At 42.5% G+C, this 20,117-nt stretch overlaps 1 pseudogene; it reads right to left on the minus strand.

Annotated features, from left to right (window-relative positions):
• The window catches only part of LOC122102291, a 37,520-nt pseudogene extending 32,254 nt beyond the window's left edge, over positions 1 to 5,266 (minus strand).
• Positions 5,267 to 20,117: the final 14,851 nt, after the last annotated feature.

The following is a 20,117-nucleotide window of genomic DNA, read 5'->3' on the forward strand; positions in this document are numbered from 1 at the left end:
TGAATTGAGTCCATTATTATTTATGGTTATTATAGAGAGATACATTGTATTTCCTGTTATTTTCCTGTTTTTCTTCTTTACTTTCCTCCTATGCTTACTAAGTTGTACTTCTAGTGATACCTGTCTGATGAGGATTCCTGTTCCTTATTGCTTTCTTCAGGTTGTGTTCCTCCTCTTATTATTCTTTGTAATGCTGGTTTATTGTTTATGTATTCATTTAGTTTTTCTTTACCATTAACATTTTAGTTTCTCCATCGAATGTGAATGCCAGCTTTGCTGGGTATATCAGTCTGGGCTAGCAGTATTGGTTCTCAGGGCTTGGATCGTACTTTCCCAGGCTTTTCTTGCATTTAGTGTCTGTGTGGAGAGATCTGCAGTGATTCTGATTTTTTTCCATTGTAGTATACCTCCTTCTTTGTTTTTGCTGCATGCAAGATTGTCTCTTTATTATTCAGATCTATCATTTTTACTATAATGTGCCTAGAAGTGTTCTTCCTAGGATACTGCTTGTTAGGTGTTCTATATGCTTCTGTTATATGGGTAAGATGCTCTCTTTTAAGATGGGGGAAATTTTCATGGATAATCTTGCTGAATACGTGTTGCATTCCCTTGCTTTGATATTCCTCACCTTTGTCCACTCCAATTATATGAAGGTTAAATTTCTTGGCACTGTCTGCTTACTTTTGGACTTCCCTTTGGCATAATTTCAGTGATTTTTTAATATCTGTGACTTTTTTTCCCCCGGTTGCTGCATTTTGTCTTCTGTATCTGACACTCTAAATTCCATTTCATTCACTCTGTTAACTATGGCTTCCATTGTGGTTTGCATGGAGGAAATTGATCAATTTATGGATTCTATCTTGGTTCTCAGAGTATTAATCTTACCTCTTAGTGAGGTGTGTACTGTATTTTTGCGTGCATCTCCTGTTTGAAATCCTGCATCTTTTTTTTTTTTTTGATTTCTTTTTTTTATTGTGAAAATGCTGTACAGAGGGGTTACAATTACATGGGCAAGATAATGAGTGCATTTTTTATCAAGCATTGTAGCCTCCTCCTTTGTTTCCCCTTCCCATCCCTTGCCATCCTCCCCCCCCCACCCCCTAATCCTCCCCACTCCCCCCCCCCCCACACCAAAGTTGTAAAGTTCATTTTTGACATAATGACTTGTACATCTCATTGTTGCACTGGGTCCACCTGTATCCCTATTTAAATGATTTGTTTTTCCCCTTCCCCTCCACAAATTATACCGACATCAAATACAGTGAAAGCAGGGGTTATACTGTGGGGGAGGGACATACAAAGCAACAAAGAAATAATCTTATAAATGCATTAGAAACAATCCCATGAAAGAAAAAAAACATTTGAATACATATCTTAGGGTTCATTCCTCTAACATGACCTTATCTGACCTTTTCTGCTTGACTCAGACATATACTAGATATTGCAAATAAGGGAAATCATGGGACCTATGTTTCTTTGGGCCTGGCTTACTTCACTTAATATAATTTTCCCAAGCCTTTCCATTTCCTAACAAATGGGGCAATGTCATTCTTTCTGATGGAGGCATTGTGTATATATACCACATTTTCTTGATCCATTCATCTACTGAGGAGCATCCATATCTTAGCTATAGTAAATAGTGCTGCAATAAACATAGTTGTGCTGGTAGCTTTAGTGTGGTCTTGTTTGTAAACTTTTGGGTAAATGCCCAAAAGTGGGATTGCTGGGTCATAGGGGAGCTCTATGTGGAGTCTTTTTTTTTTTTTTTAATTTAATTTTATTTTATTTGAGAACATACTGTACAGAGGGGTTACAATTACATGGGCAGGATAATGCATACATTTCTTACCAAGCATTGCAGCCTCCTCCTTTGTTTACCCTTCACCTCCCTTCCCAGCCTCCCCCCTCCCTCCCACCCAATCATACCCCCCCTCCCCCCCCACCGACATTGTAAAGCTGGTTTTGACATGACATTTTGTACTTCTCATTGTTGCAACAGGTCCACCTGAATCCTTAAACGACTTGTTTGTCCCCATCTCCTCCACATGTTATACTGACATCAAATATAGTGAAAGCGGGGGTTACACTGTGGGGGAGGGACATACAAAGCAACAAAGAAATAATCTTATAAATGCGTTAGAAACACATGCATGAAAGAAACAAAAACATTAAAATACATATTTGAGGTTTCGTTTTCCTAACATCACATTATCTGACTTTTTCCGCTTGACTCATACCTATACTAGATATTGCAAATAAGGGAAACCATGGGACCTATGTTTCTTTGGGCCTGGCTTACTTCACTTAATATAATTTTTTCCAAGCCTTTCCATTTCCTAACAAATGGGGAAATGTCATTCTTTCTGATGGAGGCATAGAATTCCATTGTGTATATATACCACATCTTCTTGATCCATTCATCTACTGAGGGGCATCTGGGTTGGTTCCATGTCTTAGCTATGGTAAATAATGCTGCAATAAACATAGTTGTGCTGGTAGCTTTAGTGTGGCCTTGTTTGTGATCATTTGGGTAAATGCCCAAAAGTGGGATTGCTGGGTCGTTGGGGAGCTCTATGTGGAGTCTTTTGAGGAACCTCCATACTGCTTTCCAAAGTGGTTGAACAAGTTTACATTCCCACCAACAATGAAGTAAGGTTCCTTTCTGTCCACATCCCCTCCAGCATCTGTTGTTGTTAGAGTTCTTGATTTTTGCTGTTCTAACTGGAGTGAGGTGATATCTCAATGTTGTTTTGATTTGCATTTCTTTTATGGCTAGGGATGTTGAACATTTCTTCATGTGTCTATTGGCCATCCTTCTTTCTTCTTCAGAGAAGCTTCTCTTTAAGTCTTTCGCCCACTTACTTATTGGGCAGTTGTTTCTTTGAGGATTTGTTGTTGGGTGGTTTAATTTTTTGAGTTCCAAGTATATTTTAGATATGAGACCCTTGTCCGTTGTATGGCTAGTAAAGATCTTCTCCCAGTCCGTGGGCTTTCTATTGATCTTGCTAGCTATGTCATTTGCCCTGCAGAAGCTCTGCAACCTTATGCAATCCCATTTGTCCAGCCTTTCTTTGATTTGTTGTGTTTCCGGGTCTCTATTCAGAAAATTTCGGCCTGAGCCAAGGAGACCCAGGGTTTCTCCTATTCCATCCTGTAATGTTTTCAGAGTGTCTGCTTTGAGTTCAAGGTCTTTGATCCATTTGGAGTTGATTCTGGTGCAGGGTGATATATAAGGATCTAGCTTTAGTTTTCTACATGTAGTTAACCAGTTTTGCCAGCACCATTTACTGAAGAGGCTGTCTGTTTTCCATTCTATTGTTTTAGCTCCCTTATCGAAGATTAGATATGTGGAGTCTTTTGAGGAACTTCCATACTACTTTCCAAAGTGATTGAACAAGTTTACACTCCCACCAACAATGTAGTAAGATTCCCTTCTGTCCACATCCCCTCCAGCATCTGTTGTTTTTAGAGTTCTTGATTTTATCCATTCTAACTGGGGTGAGGTGGTATCTCAATGTTGTTTTGATTTGCATTTCTTTTATGGCTAGGGAGGTTGAGCATTTCTTCATGTGTCTATTGGCCATCTTTCTTTCCTCTTCAGAGAAGTTTCTCTTTAAGTCTTTAGCCCACTTATTTATTGGGCAGTTGTTTCTTTGAGGATTTGTTGTTAAGGGATTTAATTTTTTGAGTTCCAAGTATATTTTAGATATGAGACCCTTGTCCGTTGTATGGCTAGTGAAGATTTTCTCCCAGTGTGTAGGCTTTCTATTGACTTGGCTAGCTATGTCCTTTGCCATCCTGCATCTCTTTTGATATTTCATGTCTGTGTTCTTTAAATTTCTGATCGATTCTCGCTTTAATTCTTGGGTCATTGCCTCCAGCATCTCTTGGATGTAGCATTTGTCTTCCATTCCTGCTTTGCTTCCACTGGGGCTCTCCCCTGGGTGGCTGCTGGCTTTGGGGGTAGCTTGTTATCCTGGGTGTTGATAAACCTTGTAACTTTGCTCTGTGATTTTCACATGGGGATTCAAGGATTATTGGAGACTAACCTGAAATTTTGTTTTGGTCAATAGGTGGCTGTCTTTGCTTGCTTCTGGGTTGGTTCCTGGATAGATTGATGAAGCTCTTTTCTGAGCCCTGGATTGGCTGAGAGAGTCTGTACCTGGTCTTGGTTCTGTTGGGGGAGAGGCTGACCTCCAGCTGCTAGTCTGACCAATGTAGGGCTCTTGGCTGTCTGCTGTAGATCACTTGCAGTTCCTGCCTTTAGGAGGACTGAGCAGCCTAGACTGCTCCTGTTTATTCCTACAGGTGCTCTTGGTGAGATCGGGTGTGCTGGATGTACTCTCCCAGTTGCTGGAGTCTGCTATGAGCTCTTTTTTTTTTTTTTTTTGGTCAGTCATGGGCCTGTACTATGGGCCTGGGCGCTGTCCCTCAGCTCTTCAGCTCAAGGCTAACACCCTACCATTTGAGCCACAGCGCCTTTCTGCTTATGTGGTGCTGAGGAATTGGACCCAGGGCCTCAAGCACACAAGGCAAGCACTCTACCACTTAGCCACCTTACTAGCCTGAGCCCCTGATTATTATCAGGTGCTGGCAGCCTGAGCTGTCCAATCCCCAGCCTGGGTCAGGTTCTGGTGGGGTTTGGGCTTCTGGTTCTCCTGTCCTGGACATACAGGACTTTTGCTGTCACGGGTGTGATTCCCAGGGGGTACAGTTCCCTGCTTTCCCCCTCTGCTGAGGCATGTGCTCAGCTTCTGAGGAGTTGGTTGTATTACTCAGGCACCTGATCCCCAGGTCTGGTCCTGGCTCCCAGTCCACTGCCTGGGGCACACCAGTTGGACCTGTGCTGCTGGGTATCAAGATGCAGCCTGGAATACACAGTTTAGGTTTCTTCCACTGTTGATTGTTGTGACCCAAGGGCACTGGTCCCAGCTTGGGCATTTAGGCTCCCTTCCTAGGGCACTCTTGATCTAGCCTGGCTGGCTGGCTGTGCTCCACGGGCTGGTGGAGCTCTTGAACAGTTGCCAGTTTTAGTGGGACCTGTAGAACAGGTGTTGGGGCAGGGGTCTGGGTGAAGATCTCGGGGTTCCCGCCAGCTCTGGTCTCCCGTGAGAGGGGATATGCCATCCTCTGCGGGGTATTCACCCTGGAGCAAGTTGGGAACTCTCCAGCTGTTGTTTCTGCGTGATGTAGGTCGCTGGTGGCCGCTGCCCTCTGCCTTAGGTTGAGATACTTGTGGGCTGGGCTGCTTCAGTGTTTCTCCCATCTTGACCTCTATTGCTGCTGTCCGGGTCTCTGGACAGGGGTTGGGGAGAGGTCTCCATGCAGGTTCTGAGCACTGAGGTTTGTCTCTGTTTGTGCTCTCTGGATCAGCACCAGTACCTTGAGGTTCTTCTGCACTGGTGTTCTTCGGGCAGACCCCTGTAGTTCTGGGGATCACCTTCCCCCCTCCCCACTGGGGCCCAGTGGCTTTGGTGGGATGGAGCTGCACCGCTCTGCAGGTGAGGGGTGGGGGAGGGGTCTTTGTTTAGGCTCCTAGCCCTGAGGTTTCTGTTTGTGATCAGTGGGTCCAGCACCTGTACCTCAGGTGTCTTCTGTGCAGATGATCTGCAGACAGACGCCCCCTGTGTCTCTGTGGACTCGAGCAGCCCTCGCCAGGCTGGGCCGGCCGCAGCTTGGTGCGCAGCCAGCAAGAGTTAGGGAAAGAGTCTTCACGATTTTTCCTTCTGAAATTCTTCCTTTTCTTTCTTTCTTTTTCTGTTTTCTGCCTCCTGATTCTCTCTGGGTGTTTGTCTTTTTGTTGCTGTCGATCTCTTGGGGAAATTAAGCGTTGGAACTCAAACTCTCTTTTTGGATGGAGAGAGCTGTGACGTTTCCCTGTTGTCTCATCGTCAACTTGGTCGCCCTCCACACAGTTCATTTTCAATGTCCAATGAGTACCGTTGTGCCAGTTGTTTACCCTTTGTCCCTCAATTTCTGACTTCTTTTATACTCCCAAATATATGTAAATGAACAAACAAAACAAAAAGAAAAGAAAACAAAAACAGAAAAAAAACCCTCTTGTTTTCATTTCCGGGAGTTCATTAAAGCACCTTCTTAATAAGGTACATATTAATAACAGGGGAGAACTATAGCTTTATGATGAAGTCTTTCTTACACCAACTTATTTTAGTATTTCTCCTCATAGCTCTTATTTGTTCTTGATATATGATTCACTGGTAGAGGGGAACCTTTCCCCCCTCCTCTGATTTCTAGAAGGGTAGCATTTTCCTCAATACTTCTGGCCTTTTGCTCCATTCTTTTCTACTCACTCCAGATGGGAAGTGGGTTATGTGAGGGGTGAGCTCAAGGAGGAAGTGACATGAGGAGAGGAGGCCTGCTGCAGTCTTCCCTTTAGGGCTCTGCTTGATTGCAGAGAACACTTGCTTCTTTTTTCTTTTCTTTTTTCTTTTTTGCTGGTTGTGGGGCATTTACTCTGGGCCTGGGTGCTGTCCCTCAGCTCTTCAGCTCAAGGCTAGCACTCTACCTTTGGAGCCACAGCACTACTTCCGGCTTTTTTTGCTTATGTGGTACTGAGGAATTGAACCCAGGGCCTCATGCATGCAAGGCAAGCGCTCTACCACTGAGCCACCTTCCCAGCCCCAACACTTGTTTCTCAATTGGTTTTAGCCATATATTACCTAATGTTGTAGTTAGGGTAGATTTTTCTTTTTAGAAGCTTGTCTATGGGAAGACAAACATATTAGGGAGAGACTTAGCGGAGAAGGAATTTAATTTGAATTTAGGATCAGACTAAACTTTTTTTTTTTTTTTTGCCAGTCCTGGGGCTTGAACTCAGGGCCTGGGCACTGTCCTTGAGCTTCTTTTGCTTAAGGCTAGCACTCTACCACTTGAGTCACAGCTCTACTTCCAGCCTTTTCTGTTTATGTGGTACTAAGGAATTGAACCCAGGGCTTCATGCATGCTAGGCAAGCACTCTATCATTAAGCTACATTCCTAGCCATGGCTAAACATTTTAAATATTGTTATAAAAGAGTTACTGGCAAGAAGAGGTGGTTTCCCATTGAGGTAGGAGGGAAGGAGGGAAACAATATGGAAGGTTAAAATTATCCTTCTGTAGAGCAGGCTAAGATTGTAGGTCACAAAATAGCTGCAAGAGTAGATGGACTGTTCATACACTACTAACTCTCCAATGTCCAGTATACTGCTCACCCACAGTTGGTGCTCAATATAATGACTTCAGCTACTGTGATATGTGGAAGGATTCTTGAGTAGTATTAAGATATCAATCAAAGTTAGAGATCACTTTTCTGTAAAGAATGGTTCCTGAGACACTGAGCTGTATAGCGCTATGAACAGGGAGCAGAATGGTACTTGGTGATTACTTACAGCCATGAAGTGAATGGGATCAGGTCCAGGTGTGGAGGAATGGCAGTCCACCTATCCCAGAAAAGGAGCAGGGCCAAAGAGGCAGTTAGCTGTCAATAGGGTGTGTGTGTGTGTGTGTGTGTGTGTGTGTGTGTGTGTGTGTGTGTGTGTGTGTGTGTGTAGAAGTCTGCAGTTTGAGAGCTCGATTGAAACCCCTGTGGTGTCAAAACTCACATCTGGATTCTGGTTATATTAAAGAGCAGACCAGAATTACTTAAGTTATGATGTAATCTGAGAATAAGTTCAATAGCATGACCTCATTCCAAATGGGGTCTTTTCTAATTTTTGCTGTATTTATGGAATTGAGGTTCAGGCTTCCAAAGAAATGAGATAAATGGATGGAGGTCAATAAAGAGGGTGAGAAAAATAGTTCAAAATGAGCTAGGGAATTATTTTGCTTGAAAAGAAATGTATTTGAGGCTAGCCAGAAAATGATCATATTGGTTGTAAATAGCTATAAGAGAAAAATTTAAGTAACTTTCCATTACTTGGCAATGTTTTTAATTTGGCTACATCTGACATTACTAGAGGAGAGAGGAAGCCAGCCCATAATTCTACAACCAAATTAAAACAGTTCTTGAGGCATCCGAAGATTTTGATCTTAGAGGGTAATTGGTTTTTGTTTCAGTTCACCTAAGGCAGTGGGAAGAGGTTAAAAAAAAATTCCAGCCTGCTGCAAAGCATTAGAACTCCAGTCTATGGACCTTGGTTTCTGTAAGTGCAATTCAAGAACAAAACTTCAACCTTCTGCATCTAAACAAAACACTGCCTTGCAATTTAAATCTCATACCTTTCCTTTCCCACTCCCATGCCATTGGTGGATGTTGAAGGATACCAGCAACTGTGGTATTGACATTCAGGGAAGGACACATACAACAAGATATTCTAAGAGAGTTATTTATTGGACAGTAGTGCATGCCATTTTCCTTAACTATCACCTCATTGTTCTGATGTTTTTGGACTCTGCTATTTATTTCATCATTAAATTATAGGCTTTGAAAAGCAACCCATTGTGACTGGCAATCGAGTGGTTTCCTATTACCCATCTGCCACTGCTTGGGAAAGTCATCTGAGGAAATGTAATGAGATCACTGGGGCAGGCCCTTTTCAAGGCTAATTATTCCAGTACACTCTGCATTGCGTTGTTATTTTTAACTTACTAATATTAGCTTTTTTCTTCCTAAGGCAACACAGGTCCACTCAATTTTCCTGACTGTCAGAAACACAAATTGCAACTTAATTTTTTTCTTATTTACTGAGAAACTATAACCCTTATGTCCAGCCCCATTTTCTCTTTGATGACATTGTGAAATAGACTGGACACATTTTCATGTGGCTCAGCCTTTGGGGAAGAAGGCTGTTAGAGGCTGATGGTTTAAATTGCAATGGGACAACAATGGCTTCCTGAGTCATCTTCCTGCTATGCAGTGGCCCCCCTCAGTCTGTTCTCAGTTCAGCACCCAGGATGATTCTGTTGCTAAGATGGCAGTGGCTTATGTCAGTGTCTATAGTTTGGACATAACAGGTTGTCCATGTGTTGGACATTTAGCCTTTGCAAGTAATTTTTTTTTTTTTTTTTTGTCAGTCGTGGGGCTTGACCTCTGGACCTGGGTGCTGTTCCTGATCTCTTTGGCTCAAGGCTAGCATCAATTCTGGTTTTCTAGTGGTTAATTGGAGTTAAGAGTCTCACAGACTTTCCTACCTGGGCTGGCTTTGAACCGTGATCCTCAGATCTCAGCCTCCTGAGTAGCTAGGATTACAGGCTTGAGCCACAGAGATAGTGTACAGAGGGGTTACAGTTACATGAGTAAGGTAATGAGTACATTTCCTATCGAGCATTGTTATCTCCTCCTTTGTTTTTCCCCTACCATCCTTTCCCTCCCCACCTCCCCACCTCCCCAACTCCTCCCTTTCCCCTACCCCCCCAAAGTTGTAAAGTTCATTTTCAACCTAGTGTCTTGTACATCTCATTTTTACAATGGGTCAACCTGTATCCTTATTTCAGGATTTTGTTATTTCCCTTCCCCTCCCCAAATTAGAAAAATGTATAAACAAGATACAGGGCACTGGAATCAAATATAGTGAAAACAGGTGTTATTTCACGAGGGAAGAACATACAAAAGAAACAAAAAAAATTCACATAGTACATTATAAATGTATTATTAAAGACAACAGCAAGAAAGACTGTCTAGATTGTGAGCATGACAAAGTGTTCACTATGTAAGTGCTTTCATTATAATATGACTCACTGCTTCTTTTAAGGGCCAGGGACTATGTCTTTATGTATCTCTGTTCTCCCAATGCCTGGCACAAGGATGTCAGCAAGTAAATATTTGTTTATAGTTTAAAAAAACTGTAAATTGTCTGAGAGAAGAGATGGGAGTTCCATACTCTTACAGTTTAGTTCTAGTTACCAAATAGGTACTTAAAATACATTTAAAAACATTGTAAGTGTATTTATTTTATTTGTTTTTATTCTTTTGCAAGTATATTTAAAAAACGTAAAAAAGCTATAAGTTGTGAATTTTCTGATATACTGATTCTGATTCTCTGTTTAAATTTTGGCCTTCATGGCCTACCTCCAGCAGTGTTTTTTTTTTGGTCGGTCATGGGGCTTGAACTCTGGGCCTGAGCTCTTTCCCTTAGCTCTTCAGCTCAAGGTGAGCACTCTACCACTTGAGCCTGAGTGCCACTTCCGGTTTTCTAGAGGTTTATTAGAGATCAGAGTCTCACAGACTTTTCCTGCCTGGGCTGGCTTTGAACCTCGATCCTTAGATCTTACCCTCCTGAGTAGGTAGGATTACAGGTGTGAGCCACTGGCGCCCGGCTCAGCCGTGGGTTTTTGTTTTTGTTTTGTTTTTTGTTTTTTTTTGACAGTCTTGGGGCTTGAACTTGGGCCTGGGTGCTGTCCCTGAGCTAGGTTTCTACCACTTGAGCCACAGTGCCACTTCCAACTTTTTCTGTGTATGTGGTACGGAGGAATTGAACCCAGGGCCTCATGCATGCAAGGCAAGCACTCTACCACTGAGCCACCTTCCCAGCCCAAGAAATGGGTTTTTAATTTATGTCTTTATTTTTGAATACTGAAAAAATAGACCATTCATAGTCTTTCCTGTGTAATTAAGAATTCCAGCTGAGTATGAGTGGCCCATATCTCATGTCTTTAATCCTAACTACTCAGGAAGGAGGCTGAGATCTGAGGATTAGAGCCATCCAGGCAGACATATCCATAAAAATCTTATCTCCAAATAACTAGCAAAAAGCTGAAACTGGAGGTGTGGCCTAAGTGATAAAGTGCCAGCTGTGAGAGAAATAGTTGAGAGAAAAAGCTGAGAGAGAGAGCATAAAACCCAGAGTTCAAGCCTTAACATCAACCTCCATTAGTACTATTAGCAAGTTGTTACATGGAACTAAGTATGTGCATGGTAATATTTCTACAAATAAAGAGAATAACTTTCTTTCTTTATCTTTTTCTTTCTTTTTGGCTGGTCCCGGGGCTTGAACTCAGGGCCTGGGTGCTGTCCCTGGGCTTCTTTGTGCTCTTCTAGCCCTTTACCACTTGAGCCACAGTGCTACTTCTGACATTTTTTGAGTAGTTTATTGGAGATAAAAGTCTCATGGACTTTCCTGCCTGGGCTGGCTTCAAACAGTGATCTTCAGATCTCAGTCTCCTGAGTAGCTAGGATTACAGGTGTGAGCTACTGGCACTGGACTAAGGAAATAACTTTCAAAACCCTGAAAAGTCTGATTGAATTGTGTGATGATGATGATGATGATGATGATTTTGGCAGTACTAGGGTTTGAAATTATGGCCTCACTCTTGCTAGACACACAGTTGGCCTCTTTAGCCATATCCCTCAGTCCTCCTCCTACCCCCTTTTTTTCTTTAGTTTGCCTGTGATAGGGTCTTACATTCTTGCTAGTGCTGGCCTCAAACCTTGATTATCCTACCTGTACTTCCTGAGAATCTAGAATTACAGGTGTGTATTACCATGCCCAGCCCAAATTTATTTTATTTTATTTTATTTTGCACAAGTGACTTCTTTGCATTGAGAGATACTTTATTAGGCCAGGGCCTTGGTAAATGTGTTCTTTTTCTCTTTTAAAAATCCCAGAGGGTTGCTCTCTTTGGAAGATTGGTAGTTCACTCCCCTGGGGCTTGCCTTGCTCTTCGGTAGGCCCAATTTTGTGCCCAAAAGTTTGCCTCATTTTTACTTACTTCCCAAAAAACCAACAGACAGGTTTTTCCCAGAGTGCCTCTGCTGTTCTGTGCCATTGTGAGGAGTTAACCCATAGACAAATTATACTCTTCTGCACCACTGCATTCCTTACTCTTTTGGGATGGCTGGGTTTCAACTGTTTCAATGTTTGTCTATTCATTCATTCTCGGGTAGTGGAGGTTGGTACATGCCAAGTTTGTGCTAGCCTATGCCACATAGCGAGACTATGTAAAAAAAAAAAGATACATTTTTTTTTTTTTTACCCTTTGGCCACTTGGTGAGCATAGCGTTCTGTGGTCCTTGCCTTAGAGAAAGGTGACTTAGAGAAAAGAGCAATGAAAAAAGGAGGATATTCTTAGGAAGTTTCCAAAGCTTAGCCAGCAGAAAAGGCAGATCCTTGTGTGTAAGTCAGAGATCTGGGAAATAAGGAAGGACCAGGTTTCTCAGAGCTGGAGGAGAGGGAAAGGCCAGGAAATGAGTAAAGAGAGGAGTGAATAGGGTGGGTGTGAGTGGGGATTGGATGAGGGCCAGACCCAGGAGACGCAGAGTTGGCATCTAGAGGCCACCAGGCTCCATTGCTGAATGGCTTACCCACCATGGGAGTCAAATGTGGCCACATCTGGGTTGGAATGAGGGCTGTACCTCTCACAGGAGCTGCACTAGAGGGTTTATTGTTGGTGTCTGATGAGGATTCCTTCTTAGACAGCATATTCTCCAATTACTAGCATGAGTACCCTTGACCCTTATCTGTGTCCCAATAACTTTTCTCCATCCAGTGGCATTTATAGCTTTTCCCCTTTGCTCTTATATCTCTAGTTTGGCTCAGGGTGATAATGTACCCATTCAAAATTTCCTAGGCTCCTTCAAGTTCTTGTGGATAAGTTCTGCCCAATGAGTTGTAAGTGCAAGGTTTTCCTTTTCCATTGGATGAAGTTTCTAGGAAAGTTGTTATTTTCCTAAGGAAAAATGGGTAGCAATCCTTTGCCTTGACTTTTCCCCTGGAGAATGCCAGCCATTTTGCAATCATTTGCTCAGGATAGCAGGACAGTAACACAAAAGGAGCCAGTTCTTTGAGTGGTCATGTTAGGGCTGGCTTACTTTCTCCTCAATTTCCTGTTACATGAGCACAACTAGCTCCCCCCTCATTCCACGGTTTGGTTTATGACATATGCAACTGCGACAGGCCTTGGGAGTCGGTAAAGATGAGCTAACCTTCATTAGAACGGCTGTGATTGATGGGGGATGTGGTTCCAGAGATCCTGGAGAAGACAAGGAATGGTATAGAAAGCCTCCTAGAGCCAGGACCCTTCCATTATGGAAGAAAGCATTCACTTCCTCCATCTCAGTTCTACCTTGCCTCCAAGGTTGAGGGGTATTGGTGGCTTGTCCAGGTAATGGATGGCTGATGTCGTTGGCTGGCAGGTCTGTCGTACCTCCATGCTTTCTTTTCTATAAGAGGATTTCAAGAGCTGAGCTCCTTCATATTTTGTTTTGTGTTCTGAAATTAGTTGAGTATGTGGCTTGTCAAGTTAGCAAAATCTGAGGGTTTTTGAATGGAAGTGAACAAGGTTTAAACAAATGAAGTAATGTGCGAGAAAAACCCAGATGGTAACTAAAAGGATGAATCCTGATGTTTCTAAATGACAGTTCTCTTAATCTTAATTATTAATTGCTAAATTGAATGCAACAGCTTCATATGTTCTCATATTGTTTTGATTTATTCATCATCAGTGTAGTTAAAGGAAATGGTCAACACAAAGGAACCCTGTGTAAATTTCTGTGTTGATCAGCAGATGCAAGGAAAGGCCAGTGTTACTACCATGAAAGTACCAGGTTGGGCTGAGAATGTTCCAAACTCTGACAGTGTGAATGCCCTGTGACTCTGCCAATAAGAAGTAGTGTCTTGATGGGTGTTGGTGCCTGTAATCCTAGCTACTCAGGAGGCTGAGATCTGAGGATCACAGTTCAAAGCCAGCTCAGGCAGGAAACTCTGTGAGACTCTTATCTCCAATAAACCACTCAGAAAACTGGAAGTGGTGCTGTGGCTCAAGTAGCATAATGCTATCCTTGAGCTGAAGAGCTGAGGAACAGTGCCTAAGCCCAGTGTTCAAGCCCCACTACCGACGAAAAAAAAGAAAAAAAAAGAAAAAAAAAAGAAATAGTGTCTTGGCATGGAAATCTGCCACGGATACAGTGCTTTTCCATGGAACAGAGTTCATGGAGAGTTGGCTGGGCAGTCAACTCTGAGCACCTTCAGTATGTCAGTGATTCATTTACTCCTGCATGTGGTCCATTGACTTTTGGAACAGTACCATCTGGTGGCCATCTTTTTTCCTGCAGGCAAATGAAACCAGAATCTCTTTTGGGAGGGTTTTTGGAATCAATGTTTGCCATGTTTTTGGTGATTCTGTACCTTTCCTTCCTTCCTTCCTTCCTTCCTTCCATCCTTCCTTCCTCCCTTCCTCCCTTCCTCCCCCCTCTCCCTTCCTTCCTTCCTCCCTTCCTCCCCCCCTCTCCTTCCTTCCTTCCTTCCTTCCTTATTTCTGTGAAAGCTTCATGTATTCAATGTTCAGTGAAATTCTACTGAGTCTTGTGCTGGATTTCTTTCTTTTTTTTTTTAATTGTGAAAATACTGTACAGAGGAGTTACAATTACATGGGCAAGATAATGAGTACATTTCTTATGAAGCATAGTTGCCTCCTCCTTTGTTTCCCCTTCTCATCCCTTTCCATCTACACGCCCCCTCCCCCCAGCAAAAGTTGTAAAGTTTGTTTTTCGACATAACGATTTGTACATCTCCTTGTTGCAATGGGATGGATTTCTTTTGATACTTGGGGTTTTTATCCAGTTGGAAATGGTGGTAAGACTTGTAGGAAAGGCACACTTACAAATCTTTCCCTTGTAGACCACTTGGAAGGAAAGAAGGAAAAACAACAACAACAACAACAACTTTTTGCTGGGTGCTGGTGGTTTACACCTGTAATCTTAGCTACTCAGGAAGCTGAGATCTGAAGATCATGGTTCAAAGCCAGCCCAGGCAGGAAAGTCTGTGAGACTCTTATCTCCAATTAACCACCAGAAAATTGGAAATGGTGTTGTGGCTCAAAATGGTAGAGCACTAACCTTAGACAAAAAGAGCTCAGGAACTGAGCCCAAGAACTCAGTTCAAGACCCACAACAGACAGTGCCCCCCCCCCAAATAAAAAAAACCCAAACAAACAACCCCCAACCCAACTTTTCCTAACTCCACTCAAGGTAAAAGAGAAACTTGCTGTCAATATTGGGGCTGAAGTGTATTTTGGGATTCATTTAAAAATTTTTTAGAAAGTTTTTAAAGCCCTTACAAAATGGAGAAGCCATATATACTTCTAAGCATTGTCTGCATCTCTGTCTTCTATCTCCCTCCAATTTCTTTCTTTATTCTCTTTCTTTTCTTTTCTCTTCCATTCTCTTTTCTTTTTGGGACAACTTCTTATTACATAACACAGGCTGACCTTGAACTTGTGATTCTCCTGCCTCAGCCTTACAAGGCATGTGACATCACATTTGTCTGAGAAGAATATTCATTCATTGCTTATTAACATTTATTCAGCACCTACAGTTAACAAATAGAATCTCTTAAAGAGTATTCCATTTAGTGGAGGGAGAGGAGCAGAAACATTTAACAATGGATGATACATTTTATAAGACTTAGATTCCAGGGTTGGGAAGGTGGCTCAGTGGTAGAGTGCTTGCCTTGCATGCATGAGGCCCTTGGTTCAATTCCTCAGCACTACATAAGCAGCAGGAAAAAAAAAGCCGGAAGTGGCGCTGTGGCTCAAGTGGTAGAGCGCTAGCCTTGAGGTGAAGAGCTGAGGGACAGCGCTCAGGCCCAGAGTTCAGGCCCCACGACTGACCCTCTACCCCCCCCAAAAAAACTTGGTAAAACTTTGGGGAGGTGGGGGGAGTATGGGAAGGGATGGGAAGGGGAAACAAAGAGGAGGCAACAATGCTTCATAAGAAATGTACTCGTTATCTTGCCCATGCAATTGTAACTCCTCTGTACGATATTTTCACGATTAAAAAAAAAAAAAAAAGACTTAGATTCTATCACTTTAACCCATACCTTTGGGGAAGACAAATTGGGCAAAGAGCCATCCAATTTGCTGATGAGTGTGTGTGAATATCATGTAGGGGAAAATACTTCATATCAATCATGAAATAATTCAATGGTTTATATATAGTGCCTTATAGGTGTATTTTAGATGATATTTAAATGTTTCCTCTATTCCACTCTTTTGTGAACAAAAAAGGTTGATATATTCCTATACACACACAAAAACAAAAAAAGCAGAAAAAAGTGGAAAAGGCAACATTTGGCACACACTGGAGGCACACAAATATTTGAAAAATGGACATGTATAATAACAGTAAGGGGGAGGAGAAATTAAAACAATTTCTTATGTGAATATGGTTTAGATTGTCCATTTTGGAACTCAGTAAGAGGCACTCCATTCTAGCTATGAGCATATCAACAAGTGTACGTCTTTCTGTGATTTGGTGGGGGAAAAGGGAATGGTTTACCCACAGGATGCTTGTTGGAGACCATGTCTTCTCATTCCTTCTAGCAAAGTATTGGGACAAATGAGTTGAACATGAAAGTTGTAGAGTAGGGAATTCCAGGTCACTTTGCTAAAGAAAATTGTCTTGACTGAAAGATTGTTTCCCCCTTACTTTTCTGTTTGTCTGGAGTACAGATTTTAATTACTAGAGCTCAGTAGAGGGACAAGGTCTGCTAAGGATAGGGATGGGCATCGGTGGCTCACACCTGTAATCCTAGCTATTCAGAAGGCTGAGATCTGAGGATCGTGGTTTCTATGCTGAAAAGTCCCCTTGATACTCTTATTTCCAGTTAACTAACAGAAACCCAGAAGTCTGTGGCTCAAAGTGGTAGCGTGCTAGCCTTGAGTGAAAGAGCTCAGGGACAGCACCCAGGCCCCAAGTTCCCCATGACTGACAAAAAAAAAAGACAAAAGGAGTCAGGGTCCCCAACCTTGGACTGTCAATTTCTTGCCTTCTTTTATGAAGGAGAGATAAGCCAAATGCCAACATAAACAATTCTTTCCTTTTTTCATTGTATTTTATTATTATTATTTAAGTGTACAAAGAAGTTACAATTCTGTAAGTCAGGTTATGAGTACAGTACTTTTTGGATAATGTCACCCCTTCCTTCATTCCCACAATCCTCATGTTCCCCTTCCTGTCCCTATCCTCATCCACTAATCTTTTTTTTTTTTTTTTTTTTGCCAGTCCTGGGGCTTAAACTCTGGGCCTGGGTGCTGTCCCCCAGCAATTCAGCTCAAGGCGAGCATTCTACCACTTGAGCCATAGCATCACTTCCAGCTATTTTTGGTGGTTAACTGGAGATAAGAGTCTCATGGACTTTCCTGCCAGGCAGCTTTGAACTGTGATCCTCAGATCTCAGCCTCCTGAGTAGCTAGGATTACAGGCGTGAGCCACTGGCGCCCAGCTTCCACTAATCTTTTAAGTCCATGGGTTAGCAAATTTTTTCTTTAGGTGCCAAAGGCAAAGTCTATACTGTATAATTTCTAAATCTATAATCTCTATATTTAGAGAAAATGCAACTCTACTATCCCTGTTCAGAAGCAGCCACAGATATTACATATGCAAATGAGTGTGGCTATGTTCTAGTAAATATGCAGCTAACTGCAGGACCTAGTTTGCTGGTTCTTGCTTTAGTCCACAAATTCAAGAGGGATAAAAAATACCTTTTGTTTACCTAGTAGTTGGTGGTGGCAAGATATTACACTCCAACCCTGCCTCCCACTTTAAAGAAAAAGCAGCATAAATAAAATAAAATTTAAAAAAAAAAAAAAAAAAAAAAAAAAGAAAAAGCAGCACTAAAATCCTTTTGAGTGATAATTGCTTGAGAGACTGTGAAAACTCTATACATGGGTCAGGCATGTTGATGCACATTTGTAATCTCAGCTACATGAGAAGTAGAGGTAGGAAGATCCTAGTCCAGGCCAACCCTAGTAAAAAGCATGAGAGTCCACATTAAAAAAAAAAAAAAGAGGGGCTGGGAATGTGGCTTAGTGGTAGAGTGCTTGCCTAGCATGCATGAAGCTTTGGGTTCAGTTCCTCAGTACCACATAAACAGAAAAAGCTGGAAGCAGAGCTATGTCTCAAGCTGGAGCAAAAGAAGCTCAGGGACAGTGCCCAGGCCCTGAGTTCAAGTCCCGGGACTGGCAAAAAAAGGGAGGGGGAGTTAGATTATGGCTCAAGTGGAAGTTCAAACTCTAGTACAAAAAGAAAAGGCAAGGGAAGGAAAACTGCAAGTATTTCTCCTTTTTTAAAATTTTATTTTATTATAAAGATGCTGTACAGGGGGCTGACAATTAAATATTTCTTCTTTTGATCAGACTAACCCATGATGATTCTATACTCTTCTGCACCTCAAACTGCAAGGTAGAATTTGCAGTGCTGCCTCTCCTTTTTCATACACACTCATGGTACAGTTTAGAGAGATGCTCTCTTGCAAGATGCTCTCTTGAGCATCTCTCAAGGACAGAGAGATGCTCACTTTGCTCCAAGCCCACTGGACTGGTTGAGCAGGAAGAAGGCTTGAGAGGAGAGCAGGCACTGGTTAGAGGGGATCTTCGTTTCCAGTCAGGGGCTGCTTCATCTGGTGGAGGCTGCAGAGGTGACAGGCTGCTTCTACAGTGAAGCTTTAGCATCCTCTCCCAGGAGGATGGATGCCAAAACTGTGGCTAGAAACTCTGGATAGGAGCTACTTCTGCTGTTCTGCAAAATTCACAGGCCTTCTGGAAATTCACTCTCTCATCTTTCCCTATTTATCTCATTTGCTCCGCATCTGGCATAGTACACAATGCAAATGAGACAGTGCATGAGTCTAGTATATGCTAGTATGCTCTTGTTTTGCTTGTTTCCTTTATGCAAAGTCCTTGGAGACCTATGTGTTTTGGAATTCTGACTATTTTGGATTTCAGAAGAGTAAAACAGTGTCCATGTTTGTAAGTTCTGGGCAAGTACCTTTAGACTGGACACATTAACATCTGTGTAGATGCTCAATACTGACAAATAAAGACTACAAATAGTCTGGTTTACTTTAGGTCAGGTTTTGATGTCAAAAGCAGGAAGGAAAAAGAAGAAAGGTTGCCAGAGATTGGATTTCAGAAGTGTGAACAGAGATTGTGCACCTGTATCTGGCCTTCCTCAAAACACCAACTTCCTGCCATTCATGGTTCCTTTTACTTCCAAAGCCTATCTGCGCCTTGCCACACTTCCATGGAGGACATTCCCAGTCCCTCCTGAACATGCTTGCTATGCTGCCTTACACACCATGGCTGCTTGCTAACTTTTTGTTACCTAGACAACAACAGTCTTGGAAAGATAGACATTATGGTATCAGCTTGTTGATGGACCCAAGTCGCAGAAGGTGAAGGGCTTGCTGAAGTGACATGGAGCGTTCTTTGTCCTTGATTTTTATGTATTTGTTCCCAAGATAATTGATGGCCATCAATCAATAAGAGTGATGGCTTAGAAGGAAAGGAAGCTGGGACTAAGTTGTGGTTCTTAGCAGGGGGTGACTCTGCCTCCTGTCTTCTCTCCCTGGGGTGGCCAGGCCCTTGGCAATGTCACGACATACTTTTGATTGTCACACTGTGGGGAGAGTGTCACTGACGTCTAGTGTGCAGAGACCTGGGTGCTGCTAAACACCTTGCTGCACAGGACAGTTCTCACAGCCACAGCTGGGAGCCAGTAGAGTTGAGGGAGAGAAAATTAGCCTAGTTCAGAAAAATCCCCAGCTGAAGCTCTTGAATTGGGAGACCCATCTCACTGCTCTCCGTATTAATGACTCCCACGGTCATTTCCTGAAAACCTTCCACCTGACTTCGGGTACTATGTGCACCCACCTGTATTCCCCACACACTCTGCAAACCACATCTGCCCTGCCTGTTGCCCTAAAGTGAACGTCTACATTCTCCTACCTGGGTGGTGGGTTTGAGGTTCCAGCCCAGGATGAGTGACACCAGGGCTCCTGGAGGGAATTTTTGGGAGTGTTCTCTCTCAGGTAAGAGTTAAAGAAATAGAAAACCTAACAAAATGATAAAATGAACATCTTTAAATCTGAAAGATGATTTCACATTTTTTGCCTCTTTGTCACTTTGCTTGGGAACTGGGAAAGGCAAACTTGAGCCTTAGTGACTTAAAACAAGTATAATGTTATTGTTATTAAGGTTTTGTACAGAGGAGTTACCAATTTCATAAGTAATGAATACAATTCTTTTTGGTCAATGCCTTAGTAACTTTTGAATCACCAGCAGAGGGCAGCCGTTGCTTACCTAAGAGAAAAGCTCGAGTTCTGCTTGGGCCTTAAAGTGGGTAGAAAAATGCTGGTTGCAAATCCACAGGAGCTCACATGGTCTGATCCAGTCTCTCCTGGTC

Source organism: Dipodomys spectabilis, unplaced genomic scaffold, assembly GCF_019054845.1.
Source record: "Dipodomys spectabilis isolate Male_0828 unplaced genomic scaffold, ASM1905484v1 ptg000783l, whole genome shotgun sequence".
Taxonomy (NCBI): Eukaryota; Metazoa; Chordata; class Mammalia; order Rodentia; family Heteromyidae; genus Dipodomys; species Dipodomys spectabilis.